Here is a 19,643-nt window from a genome sequence, read left to right on the forward strand (position 1 = left end):
GAACATTTTGCATGCACAGACTAGAAACAAAGGATTCCTTATACCCCTGAAAGATGCAGAATTTATATGTGATCACGAAAAGGGTACTTTAGCATATTTTATTTTTGTTCTTACAGGGTGTGCCCTGAATTGCCTCCCACCACATGGCTCCCCCAGGGTTCCTTTTGGTCCTCGCGCTGTCTTAACTATTATTCCTGAAAAATAATAATTCCCCATTCTCCTTTGAGAAAGAAACCACAGTGGCTTACAGAATAAAAATACACCACAATTGGAACAGAAAGGTATGTAATTAAAAACCAAGCTAATAGCAAAAAATAGCAAAATATGAACAATATCACTAAAGCAGAAGCAGTTTGTTTTAATGAAAATATTTTATATATTTTTTAAAAAAGGAGTGGGGGACACAGCCCCAACATGAAAACAAAAGAAGAAAAAGGCAAGATCTTAACTTGTCCAGTCGAGTCAAAGGCGACGATGGGGTTGTGGTGCTCATCTCACTTTTCAGGCTGAGGGAGATGGCATTTGTCCACAGTTTTCCAGGTCATGTGGCCAGCAGGACTAAACTGCTTCTAGTGCAATGGGGCACCGTGATGGAAGGCAGAGTGCGCAGAAATGCCATTTCCCACCACACCTATTTACAATGTGACACTAGATAGCGGTGGTGAGCCTTATGGAAAATTCAATGTATTTATAAAAGCATTTTCAGAATGGTTTATATGCATGTAGATTTGTTTCAAATAGGGATCGATGACTCTCGGATGGGTTTCCCTTAGTTTCTCATTCTTCTTCTCTTCAGTTCTGTTTTCCATCTTTCCAGATCTGCTTACATTTAAGAAAAAAAGTCCTCATGAAAATTCATCAGCATTTAAGTGCGAATTTCTTCTAATAGACACATTTTACTGCAATTTGGCCCAACATACTTTTCTTTGCAAAGCAGTTTCCTTTAATATAATACATTTTGCATGCTAGTTTCACTAATATATGCATTTTTGGGGCACACCTCACCCAATACGAGCATTTCTGCACATGTTACTTGGTTGCGGAACTGCATTGCAAAATTCAGAGCAGTGCGAATTGTTTGAGAAAAGTGCGAAATGGCTTGGTTCGCCTTTAACGGTGAACTGGATCCATTTTCTCCCCCACCCACAGTTTCAAATAGACATTTCCTTACCAGGAATAATAAACCAGGGTGAAGAAAATATAACTTTTCTAAAAATCGCTCAAGTGGCTAGACAAGCTGGGGAGGAGGAGGCTGGCTTCTCTGAATAAAAAGGGCGGGGTAGATCAAGTTGCCCGATGGCCTTTATCTTAAATCCCTTCTTTCTAAAATAGACTATCATCATGGCTTCATAGCGGTGTAGTGAGACCGACAGTGCAAGCCTATATGTGCCTACTCAGACGTAAGCCCCATTAATTTCCATGGGGCTTACTCCCAGGTAAGTGCGGATAGAATTGCAGCCTAAACCACTTCGGTTACATGACATGGCACCTCCCATGATTTCGGGCATTTCCAAGTTTCCATCGCTCTCTATGGCAGTGTAATTACAAACGGCGCGGGGAGGGGGCGTTTTGTTTTTATCGTTCTCCAACTTATCCTGCACTTAAAAGCTCCCTGGGTTTGTTTTTAGAAACATGTATTGATTCCCCTCCACCCCACATCTGACAAGGTGTGGGCATATCTACTTCCATTCGGGACAATTTTGTCTTCCGCTGTAGGCAGATAGAAAATGGTGTGTGTGTGTGGGGAGAGACATAGCTCTAGGACAAATCCATTTTTGAGGGACTCCAGCTTCCATCGTTGGCATGCTGATTGAGGATTCACAGGAGCTTGGAATCCCTTGCCATGGGCCCAAAAATGGAAAACAAGCGAGGTCCCAACTAAAGAAGAATGGCAACTTAAGCTGATGGAATATGCGCAGCTTGCAGACTCAACATATAGAATAAGAGAACAAGAAGAGCATACATTTAGCATAGCTGCCAAGTCTCCGGTTTTTCATGGGAAACCCCCATATTTAAACCCGTTTCCCGCTGTTATCCTGAATAGAGAAATATCCCATAAATCCCCCGGATTTCCTACCTGCCAGGGAGGCTCCTTCTGCACATGTTTCGGGTGCCGCTCTGCCCATGTCTGGGCACTGGAAATTGGGCAGCGCTGGCACCGGAAGTTGCTTCTACGCATGTCCGGACATGCGTAGAAGCGACTTCCGGTGCCGCGCCGCTGCTGATCCCGGATTTTTCTTACCGGGAGTTGGAGGGTATGACATTTAGAGAAGATTGGAAAACACTTATTGAATACACGGGTGGAAGTTGTGTACGCTTGAAAATGTTGGCAGCATTAAGATAAATTCAACAGTGTAAATAAGTTTGGATGGATGTAATAATGGAATACTGAATGGTTTTAGTTTTTGTAAAATATGCAGGGATTTATGATATACAAAATGAACCATGGAAAGAGGAAAAGGGAAGTCACGGATATTTTAAGGATGTTTAAATGAGTATTTTAAATTGTAAAACAGAAAATTTAATTGAAAAAATTATACATCCATTGCCATGGATTCCAGGGCCACAGATTCAACATCCTTAGTTGAGGGACAAAAGTGCTTCAGCTGTACTCCTACCCACACTTAGAGACTGGGATTCCCTCCTCCCAAAAAGACATTCACTCCTATGATCATTTGGAATGTGTTGCAATAATACTTGGTTGAACAACACGCTGGCTTAATTTGAACTGCAGCTCTAAGCACATTCAGTAGCAGTGAGCGTAATGAATGTAATGAGACTTACTTAAAAATGGAAGAATAGTCAGACTGCTGGATCAAGCCACAGCCTCCTGTTCTCACAGGAGGTGGCGGCGCTTTCGGTGGCTCGAGCGCCTGTCCGGCAGCTCCTGCAGTGCTGGTCACTTTCAGGAGCTCCACGGCTCCGTGCCGACCACCATCTTGCCTCGCCGGAAGTCCACAAGGCCCCCAGAGATGCGTCGCTTGCGGTATTCTGCCGCCGGCCGGAATGAGGTCTTGGCATGTGTCCGCGTGTCACTGAAAATGGGTATGCGTGTCAGTGCTGACATGCATGTCATAGGTTCGCCATCACTGCTTTAAAGCCAGCCTCATTCTGATGGCTTCTCTTTGGGGGCCTGACAGCCAATTTCTGCAGCCCACACAGACATAGGTCTACACAGTTGGCAAGAACAAACATGGAGACATTAAAGGATTTGTACCTGTGCCACTACTCAGGCCCGGCTCTAAGTGTAGTCCCGGTGGCGCGGGGCGCCGGGGCGCCGGGCTGGCAGGGGGGGGGCACTGTGCACTGCGAGGGCAGGGGCGCCAGAGCGATCTCTGCGCCTCAGCGCCAGGGCGCCCGACCTGCTTAAGACGGCCCTGCCACCGCTCGCAGTTGGTGTATCCAAGAAGCAAACATCCCACGTGGTTTCTAGTTGAACACTAAAAATCTTAACAGGAGGATCTGTCACCTGAACACCCAAAACAGTCTACCATGTTTATCTCCACAAAGCTGAACACAGCTACAACAGCCATGATTCCATGTAACCCCTTTGCAACTGCTGTCTCCGTTATAGTTTTGAAAGTACGTTTAATGCTGATTAACATCTACAAACCACCCAAAAGAGTGCTTGCATTCCCCATGTCTGCAAATCAAATGAAGAAGCTGGCATATACATTTCATTCAGAGTTAGTTCTCTCCAGCTAACCTCTAGCCCCGTGGTTCCCAATGTGGGGCATCCGCCCCACAGGGGGACAATTTGATTTTTCAGGGGGGCAATTCAAGAATGAGTTAGACCAAGTTAATGGCCTTGTAGACTTCCCCCACATGAACAGGAGTTCACCTTTTGAAAAATAAGAATTATATGTAACCAGGGGGGCATCAGGGGTTTAGAGATGCTTAGGTGGAGCATGGCCAAAAAAGGTTGGGAATCACTGATCTAGTCTCACTTTTCAAAAGACCTCTTAGTGCTTTTTTTGCACTGGGAAAAGCGGTTAAGGGATTGCAATTGGGCCAACTATATATGCCCCTTCATGGATAAGAATCAAGGACTATGCAGTTTTGAGAATAAACATCTTTGTATAAAAAAGATGACTTAAATCGAATTAAGCATTTTGAATTCATGTGCTCCCTGATGGAGGTTCAGGAATGGGAATGGAATTTATGCCTTGATAAAGAAATATGTACAGCAAGAGGGAGAACAAGCAGCAGAAAATTCCAGCCAGCAAGGAAGGAGACACAAAGGACTGGACTTGTCTGAGGCTCGTGGCTCCATTCTTTTGAAACTGTTATCTCTCCATCTAGTGATCAGAACATGCATAGCAGGACACAGTGAGAGCACATAGCAAAGGGATCCAGATATACCTGAAAAGCCACTTTATAAAATAAAATATAAGCTGAAAAGCCACTTTATAAAATCGCAAAATTAAGCATAAAGCTTTTCCCAGATCAAACCATTCCAGGCAGCAGATTTTGGGAGGCTGTAGGGTGGGGGGTGTTGCATGTTTGAATGTTCCACACATTAAAACAATGACGACGACGACGACGATGACAACAACAACAACAACAACAACAACAACCTCCCTGCATATTGAAAGCATGGGGGAGGGGAAGAGGTATCAGAAGGCAGCAGAATCAACTGAGCCTGCCACCTCCTGAATCTTCAGCTGTGTAGAGAAAACAGAGGGGAAGGAAAGCTCTCACCTAGGGACTGAGCCTAAAGAGGGGAGCTTTTTTCAGATAAGCACCTGTTTCCAGTACATATTGCAGGGGTGTTGTGAAAAAGGACGTGTTCACCCATTCAGAATGGCCTCACTCTCAGCTGGCTTTGTGACATCATCACATAACCAGATCTGATTGACTGTGTGGGGTTCAAAACATGATTCCTGATTGTTTGGGATCAGATTCGTTATAAGAAAAAAGGGCCCCAAGCAAGCAGCAGATGACCAGGGGAAGCATGAACACAGGTGCAGCGAAATAGGTGGATATTTAGTATTCTCGGGGAGGAATTCAGCTCCCCATTTTACACATGTAAGTGAAAAAGGCAAACATTTGGCACATTACTAATCACTGTTTCTAAACTTCCTGTTTATGCCTGGCACATATCTCTTTTCACATCAGTGGAGATCAGAAGCAACAAAGGTGACTCACACTGCTTTGCACTGCCTTCAAGGTCCAGTGGGAATATATCTCAGGAGGTTCAGATCAGATCTTACTGGAATTTACAAAGAATGAACTCCTCAAGCTTCCCGGTGGTCCTCCTCCTCCCCTACCTCCTCCTTCCGATTTCTAAAATGCAGCTAACAGTAACCCAGTTCACTTAATTATTATAAGGACGGTCTATGTTTAAGAACAGAACATCATTTTAAAATTTGGTCCCTAGATTCTGATCTGGCCTGGCTTGTGATATGAACCCCAGGGATTCTGGCTAGACAGAGGTTACTCTTCTGACTGCTGAGCTTAGTTGAAAGCTGGATCTAAGTGGCAAGGTGTACTATTCACAGCACAATAGGAGCGGGTGGCGCTGTGGTCTAAACCACTGAGCCTCTTGGGCTTGCTGATCGGAAGGTTGGCGGTTCAAATCCATGTGACAGGGTGAGCTCCTGTTGCTCTGTCCCGGCTCCTGCCAACCTAGCAGCTCGAAAGCACGCCAGGTACCGCTGTGGCGGGAAGGTAAATAGCGTTTCTGCACACTCTGGCTTCCGACATAGTGTTCCGTTGCGCCAGAAGCGGTTTAGTCCTGCTGGCCACATGACCCGGAAAGCTGTCTATGGACAAACGCCAGCTCCCTCAGCCTGAAAGCGAGATGAGTGCCACAACCCCATATTCAGGGTCCTTTACCCTCCAGGGGTCCTTTACCCTCACAGCACAACAACTATCCATGCAATATCTGGGTAACTCACACTTTTCAGATCACTTTAGACATGTTGGAGTCAGCTTAAACTTAGCATGCTAAGTCATTCACATGTTTCTATCCCATCGCATCTGCAGTTCATAACTCGTGTCACATTTGGAAGCTTATCAAGGGTTGTGGCGAGTTATGATGTGGAATTGTATTAAAATGACTGCATGGCTGGTTTATCAAGAGGTGAAGCCAGCTTGGGCCAACTTCACACAAGTCTTAATTCACAACAGGGTGTTGTCGGTGAGCTTTCCGCTGCTCTGCATGTTCTTAAAGCAGATTGGCGGCTCCCCCTATTTTTGCAACTTTCTCCCTACTGTTGCAAAAGCTGTTGAACAAACAGCTATGGCTGGAGAAGCTGTTTGCAACAAACTGAAACAATCAGAACTAGTGAGCCCAAGACCACAGCTGACCCAGTATAGTTAGTTAACTTGATATGATGCCCTCTCCTTTTCCACATAAATAGATCAACTATTGTGGCACCTCTTTTTCTAGAAAAATAGCACTGGGTGCAACCACACTTGGAATACCAAATGCAATTCTTGTCACTTCACTGCAGTACAGGATATTGTAGCACTGGAAAAGGTTCAGAAAAGAGCAACCAAAACGATTGAGCGGTTGGAGCGACGCTGTGAGGAAAGGCTGCAGCATTTGAGAGGTTTTCGTTTAGAGAAAAGATGAGGAAGAGGTGATGTGATGTGATGTGAAAGATGTGATATAAAGAGCTTTTGGGAAAAGATTCATAATGAAATGAAGAAAGTGTTGAAAAAACACTTTTGTTAAGAAACCAGAAGCTTTTCTACTTGGGATAATTAGAGAGGAAATACCAAAGAAAGATACTACGTTTTTTCTGTATGTCACAACAGCAGCGAGAAACTGGAAAAGTGAAGATTTGCCTACTGGCAATTAAAGCTGATAGAATTCTCGCTGCTGTTGTGACATACAGAAAAAAATGTAGTATCTTTCTTTGGTATTTCCTCTCTAAACAACTTTAAGATTATTAATGTTTAATATAAGATGTAAGTGTAAGGCGTGTAAGGAGGCTGCAGAAGAGATTTGGTTAAGATCGTATTGTATATTAAGATTTAGATAAAGGTTGAGATAATAGAGAGTGATATTTAGATAAAAGTGTTCTAGAAAAATAGAATTTTAAGATAAGATATAATAAGAGATATAATATGTTAGACAAGTTAATGAGAGTTTTGAGATGTTTAGTTAATTTTTAAAATAGATGGAAAAAGGTGTGGAAAGTACTAAGGATGTTATATTTTGAAACGCAGTTGAGAGAGAAAGGAGGAAGTCAACAAGTTTAGATTTAAAGTTAGAATAAGATTATTGTTTTTGTATTTTGTATTTCTTTTTAATGTATTTTTGTATTATGTATTGTTTTGTTTTTTTGTATTTTGTATTTTGCATTTTGCCCTGTGTTTGTTGTATGTTTGTTTAATGTTTATAAAATCAATAAATATATTGAAAAAAGAAAAGAAAAAGCCCTGATTTTTTCTGCTAATGTGACCACATCAGCATGCAATACCAAGAAAAACCCTAGAGTCATTGGAATGTCTCTGCTATAGATTGTTTTGAAGAAGGGACTGCCTCTGGTAGATTTGTTGCTACAGGACCAGCTCCCAGCTCACACAGTCTACTGTGCACACATGGGCAAGGGGCTCTCCTCCCCATTCAAGTGGATGTTTCATGTTGACACTTCTAATTGAACTAATTGTGGGATAACCAGCCTCAAAAAACCCAACACATTTAAGTCCAATTAATGCATAAATAAGTTAATACCATATACACCAGGCATAGGCAACCTTGGCTCTCCAGATGTTTTGGAACTACAACTTCCATGATCCCTGACCACTGGCCCTATTAGCTAGGGATCATGGGAGTTGTAGTTCCAAAAACATCTGGAGAGCCAAGGTTGCCTATGCCTGTAGTACACTGTCCTGCTAGGCTTAGCTATGTCTATTTCCTCCACCTTGGGAGAAACTAGGTAATCAAGCCCATTCTACAAGTGAACTTTGGTATGTGAGGAGATCTGAGCTGTTCTCTTCAGACCGCATGGCTCTCACAAGCCTCTCTTGAGTTCTTGTACCAGTTGTTTAGGAGACTTTCACCACTTTGTGATGTTTTACTGCCTGTGCAACTTTTTTGACTTGTGCATGGAAAAGCACACGAACCTGACCTTTGCAGAGTTTGTAAGTAAACTAATTTTTAACTTACCAAATGTATGGGCTTCTCCTCTGCTGGGGGAAGAGGGAAGTTTTGGAACTCACAAGGGCATGGTTGAAAAGTCAAACAGCCTATATTTCCACACCTTACTTTGCTGCATATTTTGTTATTTTAAATCTCTGCTGGGGTTCTCTCACCAAAGAGTGCCTGCCCCAAACCTGAATCTTGGCTGAAAGGAATTCTCCTTCCTATTTTTTTCTTTTTCACCTACACTAACAACTGGAAAATGTGATGCAAGCATGAATTTGGCTGCAGTGTTTCTTTCCCTGAACTCCCTTCCAAAAAATGGCACAATCACTTGGAAAAAGCAGCGGGAGCAACTAAAGTGCGACTCATTCTGTTCATTCTGTTTGGTTATACTCAACAATGGCAATTACTAGAAGACAAAAAGAATGTGCTTTGCATGGAGTTGCTCCATATTTTGCGTTTCATGACATACAAGTAATTATAGGTTAAAACAAGTGGCTTACATCACTGCATTCTTATTGACTCTTGTTAATTTCACATTAAGGTATGTCTGAGTGATTATTCTGCTTTGCATGCTCCTTAAAAAAACCCTGAGCGTTCCAGTTTATGGCCTGCTGCAAGTGGGTGGTTCGGGTACGTGAAATGTGTGCTTTAGGAGGAGGGCTGTGGTTCAGTGATAGAGAATTTGTTTGGCGTACAGAAGACCAGAGGTTCAACCCCATCATCTGCAAACCTGGATCGGGACCATGGTTTAAGGTGGAGGGAATGTAACCCTTTTCACACTGCTATCTATCTATATATATATGTAAAAATGGTGAAACTGTGGGCTCCACTTTTCTCGGTAACCGCTTGACCGATCCCCCTGAAATTTGGACACAACGATCCATGCCACTTCCCGAGTGTTCGCAGAACCTCGGATGCCTCATATCTCTTACCTGCGCAGGTACAGACCTGCTTTCCCACAAACTAAAACAGCGCCCTCAAGTGGCATTATTCCCTCAGCTCCTCCTCCTAACCCCCTCCCTTCCTGTGAAATCTACACCACACCCACAAACCCCGCCTCCACCACGAGATCCACCACTCACATACATCCATGAAGGCCAAACCAACTGAAAACAGGCCTTTTCCAGAAACAAGGCCCAACATTGCCAAGTGGAGGTAGGGGCCTGCCTGGAGGGGATGGGGACCTGAATAGAGGGCAGGGATAGGTAATGGGCCAGAACAGGGTGGGGGGAGACACAGGGATGAAACCTGCCCTCTCCACAGTATCTCGCCTCGGCTCAGGGGGACTCTGAGGCTCAGGGGGGTCTGAAGGGGGGCTATTACCCTCCATCTCACAGACTAACACACAGCAACGTGTGCAGGGCCAGCTAGTTTTTACTAATAAAAATCAGTATCCCCTCTCCAGGAGACAAGTAACTTACAGCCAGGATGCCAGCAGCAAAAGGACAGTTACAGTTTAGCTTTCTGTGAGATGACAGTGCCGCTGTTGCGAGGCTTTGTTCCTGTCTGCATTGTTGGTATGTGATTAGATGCTAGAAGATTATATAGTTAGTAGATATTATCCTTTCTACACATTTGTGAGCTCAGCAGAGCGCCATCCCTTTGCAGCTTGAAAGGGAAGCTTTGGATTAGCTAGTTTTCAGCCATTTAGTTTAAGTAATCCAGGATGCTTTAAGGCAGACTGGATTTTCCTGGCATTGCGCCCGTTTCTCCCCCTTAAAATAACACACAACAACAGTCTTGTAACTAGCTCAGTTCTGCCTACACCGACTGTCAGCGGCTCTCTGGGATTTCAGAAAGAGATCTTTCCCCCCAGCCCTGCCTAGAGATGCTGGGGATCGAACCAGGGGCCATCTGCCTGCAAAGCATGTGCTCTCACTGAGCCACAGCCCTTCCTAAAGGCGGTATCTCATTCATCCATAATCAAGCCTCTCGCCTTCTCAGAGCCCTGCTGTCACCTGGGAAAACTTGAGATGCAGATACTGTATTCTTACAGGTCCTTCATAGAGCCACTGTGTCTAGGTCAGGCTGCTCTGGCTTCCCACAGCCCTAAGGCTCACTTCAGCTGGGTCAGGCTGGAAACCTGGCAGCCATCCCATTCTTTGCAGAAGCACATTCATGTGCTTCTTTTGTGGTTCTCTAAAGGGTGGGGTTCAATCACAGTCCTGCTTTCTCCGTAAAGAGCAGCCTGGGGACACTTTGTCCATGGAGAATTGCCAACTCTTGAATTATTATTATTATTAATTTAATAAACCCTCAGGCCATAGCTGCCAAGTTTTCCCTTTTCTCGCAAGGAAGCCTATTCAGCATAAGGGAAAATCCCTGTAAAAAAGGGATAACTTGGCAGCTATGCCCTCAGGCTTCATTTCCAGGTCCCACCCACAAAAAAAATCATAGAATCATAGAGTTGGAGGAGACCACAAGGGCCATCCAGTCCAACCCCCTGCCAAGCAGGAAACACCATCAAAGCATTCTTGACATATGCCTGTCAAGCCTCTGCTTAAAGACCTCCAAAGAAGGAGACTCCACCACACTCCTTGGTAGCAAATTCCACTGCCGAACAGCTCTCACTGTCAAGAAGTTCTTCCTAATGTTTAGGTGGAATCTTCTTTCTTGTAGTTTGAATCCATTGCTCCGTGTCCGCTTCTCTGGAGCAGCAGAAAACAACCTTTCTCCCTCCTCTATATGACATCCTTTTATATATTTAAACATGACTATCATATCACCCCTTAACCTTCTCTTCTCCAGGCTAAACATACCCAGCTCCCTAAGCCGTTCCTCATAAGGCATCGTTTCCAGGCCTTTGACAATTTTGGTTGCCCTCTTCTGGACACGTGCTTTCAAAAAAATTTTTATCAAAGGGTGGAGAAACATTGTCAGATCGTGGCCCACATTCCCATCAGGACAGCCTTCTGAGAGTCACAGGCTAGTTGTGGGTGGGGCCAAAGGCCAAAGTGGGCATAGCTGCCATGTTTTCCCTTTTCTCGCGAGGAAGCCTATTCAGCATAAGGGAAAATCCCTTTAAAAAAGGGATAACTTGGCAGCTATGAAAGTGGGTGGAGCAGCAAATGTAAATTTTATCTTTGTACATGCACAAACATTCCTCTCCATTCTCTATCCAAGCAAGAGGCATCATTACAGTGCAAGGGTCATTGCATCTAGGCAAAAACTCTAGGAGGGTGAAGCAAGGTCACTCAGAGGTGTGGTCTAATGAGATGCTGTGTGGCAAGGGACAGTTCTGAGAGCCAGAAAGAGAAATTTGGAGGGCCACATTCAGGGCCGGATTTAGGTTTGATGAGGCCCTAAGCCATAGCTGCCAAGTTTTCCCTTTTCTCGTGAGGAAGCCTATTCAGCATAAGGGAAAATCCCTTTAAAAAAGGGATAACTTGGCAGCTATGCCCTAAGCTACTGAAGGTAATGGGGCCCTTTATATGTGCAGCTGTCCTTTGTCAACAACAAATTGTCTCTGTTCTTTGTGTTGAATATATGCTGTATGGTAATTTATGGACCTAACAGGTATGTATCTAAAGCCATTTGCACATAACAAAATATGTATTTTATCAAAGTAATTGTTGAACGGAAATACAATTAAGAAGAAGTATATTAATAGTGAAATACAATTAAGAAAAAGTATATTGATTGTGAAACAATTATTAAGCTCTAACCTAAAATATTTTTTATTCATAACAAATTTAATAATGCAAACACATTGGCATTTGGCAATAACGAAAGTTCCTTTAGAAAGACAATTTACAAAGACTCATAATCTAGTCTCTAGAAACTTGATATAATAATAATTGTAGGTTTTATCTGAAGGCAGCCCTGTTTAGGGAGGCTTTTAATGTTTAATAGATTATTTTATTTCATTTTTCTGTTGTAAGCCGCCCAGAGTGGCTGGGGAAACCCAGCCAGATGGGCGGGGTATGTATAAATAAATAAATAAATAAATAAATAAATAAATAAATAAATAAATGTTTTATTTGTTTTTTATCTTATATTTTGGAAATGTACACCCAGTGTTTTTATTCCGTTAATTTTTTGTGGGCCCCCCCCAAGAGTGTGGGGCCCTGAGCTATAGCTATAGCTTATACATAAATACAGCACTGGCTACATTTGTGCCTGGGGCCTGAGATAAGGTAAAGGGGCCCCTGACCATCAGGTCCAGTCGTGTCCGACTCTGGGGTTGTGGCGCTCATCTCGCTCTATAGGCCGAGGGAGCCGGTGTTTGTCCGCAGACAGCTTCCGGGGTCATGTGGCCAGCATGACAAAGCTGCTTCTGGCGAACCAGAGCAGCACACGGAAGGTAACTGGGTTAAATAAATGTTGGAAATGTAAAGAAAAAGAAAGTACTTTTATCATATGTGGTGGGAATGTAGAGAAGTTAAAAAAAATTGGGAGATGATATATAATGAACTGAAAAAAATGTTTAAAAGGACATTTGTAAAAAAACCAGAAGCATTTTTGTTATGGATTTTAGGACAAGAACTGCCAAGGAAAACAAAGGACTTATTCATGTACGCCACAACAGTAGCAAGAGTCTTGTTAGCACAAGGATGGAAGAATGAGGAAGTCCCGACGAAAGAATAATGGCAAGAAAAACTGATGAGCTATGTGGAACTGGCAAAAATAACATATAAACTACGAGAGAAGGACAACCATGACTTTAAGGAAGAATGGGAACTTTTTACAAATTATTTAAAAAGACAACAAAAGGATTTGGACTCACAATTTATTAGTAGAACACATGATAGACAAAGTAATGATATGTACAATCTTACAACATGCAGTGAACAATATGTACAAACAAACTGGAGAGGGGAGCTGAGGGAAGTGTTGGTAGCTTCGAGAACACTGTCCAACCATCTCAAAATATCACATATAAAGGGCCCCATTACCTTCAGCAGCTTAGGGCCTCATCAAACCCAAATCCGGCCCTGCGCAGTTGCCTTGCCTCTCGAAATATTGCCACCAAACTCGGCACAAGGTTTCTCAAGTTCTATGTTGACATTTGGGTTCTGGATGTCATTTTGAATCAATATGGCAGACTGAAACTTGATTTTGGCAAGTAGGGGGCTGGGTCTTAATTTGTGATTGCTCCCCTATGCTTTAAACTTCCGGCCGGTTTGTTTTCTTTTATTTTGAACATGGAGAATTTGAGAGAATTTGAGAACATGATTCTTCCCCACTATGCACACACATACCTGCAGTTTGAAGTGGCTTGGTCCATTCCGCCAGCTTGTGAATCCACCAACTCATTCTCCTGCATGAGTCGATGGCACAGCTTGGAGGTTCATTTCCTTGGGACACTGAAAGGCAGCAGAACTACCACCACGGCCGAAGGCTTCCTCGAGAACCCAAAGAGTTGTTGTTGTTGTTGTTTAGTCGTTTAGTCGTGTCCGACTCTTCGTGACCCCATGGACCATAGCACGCCAGGCACTCCTGTCTTGCACTGCCTCCCGCAGTTTGGTCAAACTCATGTTCGTAGCTTCGAGAACACTGTCCAACCATCTTGTCCTCTGTCGTCCCCTTCTCCTAGTGCCCTCAATCTTTCCCAACATCAGGGTCTTTTCCAAGGATTCTTCTCTTCTCATGAGGTGGCCAAAGTATTGGAGCCTCAGCTTCACGATCTGTCCTTCCAGGGAGCACTCAGGGCTGATTTCCTTAAGAATGGATAGGTTTGATCTTCTTGCAGTCCATGGGACTCTCAAGAGTCTCCTCCAGCACCACAATTCAAAAGCATCAATTCTTCGGCGATCAGCCTTCTTTATGGTCCAGCTCTCACTTCCATACATCACTACTGGGAAAACCATAGCTTTAACTATTATGGAGAAAGCTAGAGAGTTCCAGAAAAACGTCTACTTCTGCTTCATTGACTATGCAAAAGCCTTTGACTGTGTCGACCACAGCAAACTATGGCAAGTTCTTAAAGAAATGGGAGTGCCTGATCACCTCATCTGTCTCCTGAGAAATCTCTATGTGGGACAAGAAGCTACAGTTAGAACTGGATATGGAACAACTGATTGCTTCAAAATTGGGAAAGGAGTACGACAAGGTTGTATATTGTCTCCCTGCTTATTTAACTTATATGCAGAATTCATCATGCGAAAGGCTGGACTAGATGAATCCCAAGCCGGAATTAAGATTGCCGGAAGAAATATCAACAACCTCAGATATGCTGATGACACAACCTTGATGGCAGAAAGCGAGGAGGAATTAAAGAACCTTTTAATGAGGGTGAAAGAGGAGAGCGCAAAATATGGTCTGAAGCTCAACATCAAAAAAACCAAGATCATGGCCACTGGTCCCATCACCTCCTGGCAAATAGAAGGGGAAGAAATGGAGGCAGTGAGAGATTTTACTTTCTTGGGCTCCTTGATCACTGCAGATGGTGACAGCAGTCACGAAATTAAAAGACGCCTGCTTCTTGGGAGAAAAGCAATGACAAACCCAAAGAGTAGACAACCTTAAAGCAGCCAAAGAAAGAATAAGACTAGGAGCAGAGGAGAGGACAAGGCCAGGCAGAAACAAAAGCACTTTATGTACAGAGCAAGATGGAACAGGCAAAGAGGAAGATGGGTGGCTGCTCCCTGAAAGTGCCATGCCTGAGCTCCACTTTTTCAGAGGCAAAGAAATAATTAACAACACTGTGGCTCGTTTGGCTGCTTCTAGAATCCATATTTGAACAACAGATCAAACAGATCTTCATAATTCCCACTTCTCTCTTACACATACGCGCACACACACGCACACCCACACCTACACACCCACCCACACACCATGTACGTCACTGGACTTATTTAAAAGAAAATTTAATCTTTCCATCTAAACACTCCCAGTCAAAGGGAAAAATTCCATTCGGGTGATGAAAGGCATTGTTGAGCAGTTTCATCTTAATGAAAATCTAGTAATCGAAGGATGTGAGGGGAGAATGCAGACATAATACTGTGGCAACCCCACAGCTCTTACAGTAGCCGGTTCAGAAGAATCATGGCCCAAATCAAGAAAGCAAAAAACGATGACCCATGGGGTCTTCAGCAGGGCCATTCTTATTTAATTCAGGTGTGTAAGGATGGCTCTTTTATCATCTATCTGTTTGATTTCAGGGTTTTTTTTGTCTTAAATGCTCCTGGCTCTTCTGTATGTCTCCAAGTGTGCCTGCATTGCCTTCTGTCTAAGGCAGGCATAGGCAACCTTGGCTCTCCAGATGTTTTGGAACTACAACTCCCATGATTCCTAGCTAACAGGGCCAGTGATCAGGGATCATGGGAGTTGTAGTTCCAAAACATCTGGAGAGCAAAGGTTGCCTATGCCTGGTCTAAGGCAATATTATTATTATTATTATTATTATTATTATTATTACCCCGCCCATCTGGCTGGGTTTCCCCAGTCACTCTGGGCAGCTCCCAACAAAATATTAAAACAGAATAAAACATCAAACATTAAAATCTTCCCTATTTAGGGTTGCCTTCAGATGTCTTCTAAAAGTCAGTTGTTTATTTCATTGACATCTGATGGGAGGGTGTTCCACAGGGTGGGCACCACCACCAAGAAGGCCCTCTGCCTTGTTTCCTGTAACCTCACTTCTCACAGTGAGGGAACCACCAGAAGGCCCTCGGAGCTGGACTTCAGTGTCCGGGCTGAGCGGTGGGGTTAGAACACAACCTTAAACCCATCATGTTGAGGACTGAAGAAGGGTGGGAGAGTTAGGGTTAGGGATGGTTCAGAGTTGCCTTTCTGCTGGCCTCTGCTCAGCTACATCAACCTGGAACTGGCAGAGAGAAGAAAATAAAACTGTTCCACCACCTTCCGCCCTGGCTGGCATGGCTTTGTATGCCCTCTGCTAAGTGCTGCCAGGGCATCCCAACATCTTGAATGGCTCAGCTGATTCCAGTTCTTCTGATTCTGATTCTTCTAGTGGAACGGTCTCCCTCCGGAGGTTGTGGACTCTCCTTCCTTGGAGGCTTTTAAGCAGAGGTTGGATGGTTATCTGTCTCAGCTTTAGCTGAGATTCCTGCATTGCAGGGGGTTGGAGTATATGACCATGGGACCCCTTCCAACTATGATTCTAGCAAAAAACGATGCAGATGGCCAGCACAACCCACACTGGCTAGCAACTTGGAGTGTATGGAAATGAGTAAAGATAAAGGTACCCCTGACCATTAGGTCTAGTCATGGACAACTCTGGGGTTGCACGCTCATCTCGCTCTATAAGCCGAGGGAGCCGGCGTTTGTCCACAGACAGCTTTCGGGTCATGTGGCCAGCATGACAAAGCTGCTTCTGGCAAACCAGAGCAGCGCACGGAAACGCCGGTTACCTTCCCGCCAGAGCAGTACCTATTTATCTACTTGCACTTTCGGTGTGCTTTCAAACTGCTAGGTGGGCAGGAGCTGGGACCAAAAACGGGAGCTCACCCCATCACGGGGATTTGAACCGCTGACCTTCAGATCAGCAACCCCTAGGCTCTGTGGTTTAGACCACAGCGCCACCCGCGTCCCTGGAAATGAGTTCTCAAAGTGGGGCATCATGACCACCTCTTCTCCCTGCCTGCTTCTCTGTGCAGCTGCTAACCCCCTTCCCACACTCACCTTGCCTCTCTTCCAAGCTTTCCTCTCCAAGGATGCCTCGCCTGAGCACATCTCCCTCTCCCCACCAGCACCAAAATATGAGTGTGGAGCAGAGCAATTACTGAACAACGATGCAATTGTGCTCTCTTGATACCTTCCGTCGCCCTCCCCTCCTCTACTACCCTCCCCTCCTACTCTTTGCAAGGGCCACTGGGAAAATTGCACCTGGCAAGTTTATGACTCAGTGTTATCAATTCTCTCTCCTTTCTTTTTTTAATGACTGAGGATCTCCCAAGGAATGCTGCCGAGTGTCTGAAAGGCTGCCGAACTGAAACAAGGAAAAGGAGAGCCAGGCAGCGCAATATTCTGTGCTGACCTTTTCTCCACAAATTCTGTAACCAAGAGACCCCAAATTCTGACAATGAAATTTTTTTGGCCCAGCTAGAAACGCACTTCCCAAAGCAGGGGTTCATTTGAATGATTTATTTTGATTGCCTGGTAGTTGTGAGCTACATTTTTATATATATATATAAAAATATCTTCCCCCAAGGAACTCAGGGCAGGGCCCATGTACATCCCGTACCCCCTGCCAAAACCTATATAAATGCTAAGTATTACTAGGGTGTTTGATATGGACTAACAGAGAGTCTTGGCAGCAAGTCTAACAACGATCATAAGAGAAGGAAATAAAAAAGCTCATCAAAGCATATTTAGCAACCATCAATTAATCTATACAGCTGTGTTTAATGAACAACTGCCGGAGGCGCAGAAGATACTATCTGGGGGTGGGGATCAATCTGGGATACCTGTAACGAATGCTGAGAAATTTAAAGATAGGTAAGGCTCTAAAAAATTGGAGAAAGTGATGGAAAAGGAGGCAAGGGGGAAACTATTAGTGCTGTGCAGTGAATTTGGCCAAAGCCTCAATCCCGAGCCAATTCAGGCTTGTAAGAGTTTGGGGCCTTGTTCCATACCCTCCAACATTTCTCTGATGAAAATAGGGACAATAATAAGGTTATAAGGAAAAAACTTTAGAATTGATGCTTTTGAATTATGGTGCTGGAGGAGACTCTTGAGAGTCCCATGGACAGCAAGAAGATCAAACCTATCAATTCTTAAGGAAATCAGCCCTGAGTGCTCCCTGGAAGGACAGATCGTGAAGCTGAGGCTCCAATACTTTGGCCACCTCATGAGAAGAGAAGACTCCCTGGAAAAGACCCTGATGTTGGGAAAGATTGAGGGCACTAGGAGAAGGGGATGACAGAGGACGAGATGGTTGGACAGTGTTCTCAAAGCTACGAACATGAGTTTGACCAAACTGCGGGAGGCAGTGCAAGACAGGAGTGCCTGGCGTGCTATGGTCCGTGGGGTCACGAAGAGTCGGACACGACTAAACGACTAAACAACAACAACAAGAAGAAAACAACAACTGCTCCTTTCCCCTTATGGGGTATCCAACAGCCCGTATAGAGTCCTTAAGTGGGTTCCCTGTCGCTAGGAGAAAACAACAGAGGCCAACCAGAGAATATTGAGAAGCAAAGCAGCTAGTAAGCCTGATCTTTATTACAGTAAACTGTTGCAACAGGGTGCTCACTCACCACATGCAGGAGGCGGGAGGGACCCAGAACAATGGTGCGCAAGCCCTTATATAGACTTTTGAAACTGCCCACCCTGTAGCTCAAGACCACTCCCTAAAGCATCATACATACATCACAGAAGGAGGCGGGCTGCAGCAGAAATACATCACAGGAGGTGGTCTACAGCAGAAATCCTGTCTGCCAGGAGACCAGACTATGGTCACTGACCTGGGCAGCCTGGCCATTTTTTGTGGTGGTAAATACTTTAATTCCTGAATCCAGGTCACAGGCTCACCCTATTCATACACAAATATGGCCTTAAGACAGGTAAGTAAACAACAATGAAAAGGCTTTCCCATTTCCTTCCTCCTTGCAGAGATATATTTGAGGTCAATTTGGGAGAGTCAAAATGCTTTGGGAGAGTCAAAATGGCTTCAGGATTGCTCTCCTGTACTATTTCAGACACGTGGCTTATATCCTTATCTATGTGTTTGCCTTGCACATTTATGAAGATTTAATTTATATATTTGAGACCTTAAATTCTTACAACAACTACAATATTTATTATTTATACCCCTCCCCCTTCTCCCTGGGTTGTCCCAGTCATTCCGTCTCCCATAAAGACAGCGGTGGGTGAGGGAGAGAAGGGGCGGGGCCTGTCTGTGAGGCTGCTGTCATGGCTAGGAGGGGTCGCAGGCACTAAGAGTGGACGTAAATGGTCACTTGGCTCCAGCTTGCTTCATTCGGCTGCTGCGCCTGCATCCTTGTCGCAGCCTTTGAGGGCGGTGGAACTGATGCAAAATACGATCCTGTTTTCATCTGAGGAATGTTGGAGGGTATGCAGTGGTCACTTGAAAGGTCAAAATGAACCAGTAGAGATGGATAGATTAGTCCATGTCACTTTTGCAGGATAAATTCATTGGCACATTAATAATAATAATAATAATAAATAATCATTTTATTTATACCCCGCCCTACCAGGCTCAGGGCGGCTAACAACAAAAATATCAACACAAGTATAAAAGAAACAATTCAGTTAAAATGCAGATTAATACAATGTTAAAATTCAATTTTAAAATTAAAAATCCAGAAATAAGATAAAACCATTATGAGATAAAACCTCAGGGGAGGGTAATCCCGGGGTCAGACTGCGTCAGTCCAAAGGCCAAACGGAACAACTCTGTCTTGCAGGCCCTACGAAAAGATGAGCTCTGGTATTGTTTGATCCTCATGAAAATTTATATTTAAACATAGTTTCCCTCAAAGCAATGCATTTTTTATTTTTTTAAATAAACACACATGTATTTTGATACTTTTTTTTGAGCTGAGAATGGCAATGGAAGGATATGCCAATGAGTTTCTGTTCTGCACATTAGTGTGGAATTCACAAAGGCTGAAAT

The 19,643-nt window shown here is 44.0% G+C and overlaps 1 long non-coding RNA gene across 1 annotated transcript; it reads right to left on the bottom strand.

The window, feature by feature from the left end:
* Positions 1-338: 338 nt before the first annotated feature.
* On the bottom strand, positions 339-16,826 carry LOC148686724 (uncharacterized). The gene is made up of 3 exons (XR_015947944.1): positions 16,688-16,826; positions 2,785-3,035; positions 339-819 (listed from the first exon to the last, which is right to left on the bottom strand). It is a non-coding gene; the product is annotated as an uncharacterized LOC148686724 (long non-coding RNA).
* Between the last annotated feature and the right edge of the window lie 2,817 nt (positions 16,827-19,643).

This window comes from Zootoca vivipara, chromosome 2, assembly GCF_965207765.1.
Source record: "Zootoca vivipara chromosome 2, rZooViv2.hap1.1, whole genome shotgun sequence".
Lineage (NCBI taxonomy): Eukaryota > Metazoa > Chordata > Lepidosauria > Squamata > Lacertidae > Zootoca > Zootoca vivipara.